Below are 4,058 nucleotides of genomic sequence, written 5' to 3' on the forward strand. Positions count from 1 at the left end.
ATTTTCTGTGCATGGTCGGAATAACCGGTGCTATTAAATTTGACAGAAGTTGCCCCAGATTCCTGATGTCATCGGCAATGAAGATTTTGAACCAGATCCTAGAATACACTGTGTAAAATGGAACAACATGCAGAATAAAAAAAGAACATAAGAAATAGGAGCAGGAGTCGGCCATACGCCCCTCGAGCCTGCTCCGCCATTTAATACGATCATGGCTGATCCGATCATGGACTCAGGTCCACTTCCCTGCCCGCTCCCCAAAGCACAAGACAAATGATTGAAGTATCGACTGTCCCTCAGTTGGCATTTCATTCATTGTGCAAAAGAAAGTGAGGGGTTAATTAATGATGCTTTCCCGTGAAAGCAACACAAAAGTTTAAGAAAAAAACATACAGTGACTGGGAGGTGAGCGCTGCTTCTGACACCAGGTGGGAATGGGCGGAGATTTTAAAGCTCCTTGTATTGTGACACCTTCATATAGACGAACATCTGAGTCTTATGATGTAGACCTCGTGGCGCAATGGTAGCGTGATTGATTTCAGTTCCGAAGGTAGCGTGTTTAAATCACATCAGGGTTACTGTACTTTTAGATATTGTTCTTCCAGAATTAATATTTTCTTTGCTGTTTGGCAATAACCAGACCCTTGCTCCAAGGCCTGTCTCACTGTTTCCCCGGTGTCAGACAGAGATACACCTGCTGCCCTCATTTATTTCATGTGACAGGATACAAAAGTTAAAAATCAACCTGCAGATGGCCACAAACAGCATTAAATAGTCAGGATGGCCGAGCGGTCTCAGGTGCTGTATTCAGGTTGCAGTCTTCTCTCGAGTTCTGTGTTTAAATCTGACATTTCTTATTTTTAATCATGAAGTGAAACTCTTTGTTTGACACCACGATCAACTCCTTCAAAGTGGGATTCAGCAGTTCACCTGCTCGCTTAACATTTCCGTCTGACCTGGTGCTGAAAGTGGAGATGTTTCCACAGTGTAGCGGTTAACACGTTCGCCTCACACGCGAAAGCTCACCGGGTGGGAATATTTTCTGGAGCTATCTCCTCATGCATGCTCAGGGGCGAGTTTGTTCTCCTGTGAAAGGTCATAAGGTCATAAACATGTAAGGATTAGGGGCCGGAGTCGGCCATTCGGCCCCTCGAGCCTGGTCCACCATTCAAGAAGATCTTGGCAGTTCCTTGACAGCAAGTTTAAACATCTGGGGTGGAGCCAACAGGCACCTGGCTGCAATCAACGACAAAAACGTCTATTTGGTGGAAGCCCCATGAGATCAATCGGTCGAGCATGAGATTCTTAATCTCGAATGTGGGGGTTCGAGCCCCACGTTAACTGTTAAAGCATGTCCCAATTTGCACAGTGTGTTTTCGGTGTCTGGTTCAAAATGTTCATTGCTGGTAACATCAACAGGAGACTGGGGAAACAGTGACAAAGACTTTAGAGCAAAGGTCTGGTTATTGTGAAACACCAAAGGAAATATAAATTCAAGAAACATAGAAAATAGGTGCAGGGGTAGGCCATTCGGCCCTTTGAGCCTGCACCGCCATTCAATGATTTCATGGCTGAACATGCAACTTCAATACCCTATTCCTGCTTTCTCGCCATAGCCCTTGATCCCCCTAGTCTGAAGGACTACATCTAACTCCTTTTTGAGAAGAATAACCTCGAAAAGAAATATGACCCCGACACCCAGGAAGAAGTGTTCAGGCAGAAGATTAAATGCTGCATTCCTCTGTTCAAAAAATTCCTTTCACAAACATTTCTCTGACCGTAACTGCTCAAAACAAAAATGTTCCTTTCAAAGTCATTAAACTTCCGAATTTCTGCGCCCCCCGAATCTCCTGAATCAGATGCCTCGAGTTTTGCCGACTCAATCCATGTCCCTTTGAAATGTTCTGCTTCCACCCACACTATAAAATGTGCCACTAACTTATAGAATCATGGAATGGTTACAGCACGGAAGGCCATTCGGCCCGTCGAGCCCGTGCCGACTCTCAGCGAGTCCCACTCCCCCGCCTTTTCCCTGTAGCCCTGCAATGGTTGTTCCTTCAGACACTGATCCAGCTCCCGTTTGAAAGATAAGGTTGAGTCGGCCTCCACCGCCCTTTCAAGCAGTGCATTCCAGATCCTAACCACTCGCTGCTCAATGGTCACCTCGTGTTCCTATGTGTAAAGTCTGGGAAACACTCGATCAATTCCTGCCACACTAACAGCCTTCCTAAATATAGCACCGTCTTTCTATTCTCATAAAACCAGGTCCTGAAGTATAGGCCAGCTGTGTAGGTTAAAGCTCTGGTTATGTTCCGAACATTGCTGTAGTGTTTCCGTAATGAAGTGGTTATTAGATTCTCATCACACGCGAAATGTCCCTGGTTCGAAACTGCGCGGAAACATCTTGAAAACATGTTCAATTAAATATTTGAAGAAATGGATTTATTCATATTAGTGGTTCAATATTAACAAAAAACAATGTCCCACAACCTTGTTAAATTTTCTGATATCTCTGTTCAGTTCTGTATACACTCAAACTGAATGCTCATAAAAATACTGGAGTGGGAACTCACTGGATAACAGCACAGCTGGCAATGTTTGTGGAATATGTTCGCGCAGCCAAAACGCACAATGACAACCTGAAATCGTTCAGCACCGAATCCACGGGGAAAAACATTCAAATGCTTCGTCCCTGGGTGGGCTCGAACCACCAACCTTTCGGTTAACAGCCGAACGCGCTAACCCATTGCGCCACAGAGACTGACATAATTACACACTGCAAGACATCCCAAACCAGGGTGTCAGTCAGTTAAAGTTCAGATTGCTCTGACCGGGATGGAACTTTTCCACTCTCAGTTGTACTTTTCCCAAGTAAAGGGTGGGACGTTCATTGTGGATGTGTGGAAGCAGTCTGGTCCCACAAACTGCAGACACTTCCATGTCACCACCAACCAGCTCTCCCACAACCGGTGTGATTTACCTTCCAGCCTTCCGGTGCCTTGTCTGTGACGAAGTATTCTGATTGTCCTGAAGCCGGTATTAGGTATTAATTCCTTTTCAGGTCCTGACTGCGGACAGTTCAATTCACCGTTTCTTTGCTTGGTGAAATTTCAAAGATTGAAAGCAACGCACATCAACCACAAACCTCGTCACCTACTCGCTAACTCGACAAACTTTGCATTTTCTTTCCATGCCAAGCATTTTACATGAATACATTGCAATGCCAACGCACTTTTTACCTGGCAAGACTGAAGTACAAGCTGTGATGAACAGTGTGAAACAGAAACAGCTACTTGTAAAACCATAGCCTCGATGGCATCTGTGTGAATTGTTCTGCATCGATAATTAGCAGAGAGCAAAGAGAGGAAACTGATGGTGTGGATGAGAAAAGGCCGAGCCAAAGTGTACTGTTGGAGATGATTTTGTTGTTTTTGAGAATTGTTTCAAAGATTTTACTGTGGTTGGTTCCATAGTGTAATGGTGAGCACTCTGGGATCTGAGTTCAAATCTCGGTGGAACCTGATTCCTTGTTGTCCCAGCTGCTGAAAATTTGGGACAAACAAGTGAAAGACACCTGGTGCTGGTGGGCAGTTTTGTTGCCTTTGTCATTGATGCTTGATCTACAAGTCTAGTTATCAAATCGTGTGCTCAACCATCAGTTACCTGTTACAAAATGTTGTAAACAGCTGTCTTGCTCTTTTCGCTTCGTTGCTTTTAACCTCGAATTACCCGCACACACTCCGTTGTAGTAAAGGCAGGATCGGGTCTTTTATTTAAACATTCATACCAAACAAACCAAGTATAAAAGTTACTGAGAACACTTCACAAAGGCAGCTTGCTTCGATTTCCGTGGCTGCTTGAGACACACACATTCCGAATGTCCAGTGTCTCTGGTGTCTGCGTGTGTGAGTCTTATCTTTATACTCTTATTCTTTCCATTCAGACAATCCTGACTAACTGCTTTCTGAATCTTTTAACAGACAGACTTAATATTGCTTGTTTAACCTACAGATGTCATTAAATTGTAACAAAGGTACAATCAAATATTTAACATACAG

At 44.1% G+C, this 4,058-nt stretch overlaps 1 non-coding gene across 1 annotated transcript; it reads right to left on the reverse strand.

Annotated features, from left to right (window-relative positions):
* Positions 1 to 2,687: 2,687 nt before the first annotated feature.
* Positions 2,688 to 2,761, reverse strand: trnan-guu (transfer RNA asparagine (anticodon GUU)). The gene has a single exon. It is a non-coding gene; the product is annotated as a tRNA-Asn (tRNA).
* Between the last annotated feature and the right edge of the window lie 1,297 nt (positions 2,762 to 4,058).

This window comes from Pristiophorus japonicus, unplaced genomic scaffold (assembly GCF_044704955.1).
Source record: "Pristiophorus japonicus isolate sPriJap1 unplaced genomic scaffold, sPriJap1.hap1 HAP1_SCAFFOLD_219, whole genome shotgun sequence".
NCBI classification, from domain to species: Eukaryota; Metazoa; Chordata; class Chondrichthyes; family Pristiophoridae; genus Pristiophorus; species Pristiophorus japonicus.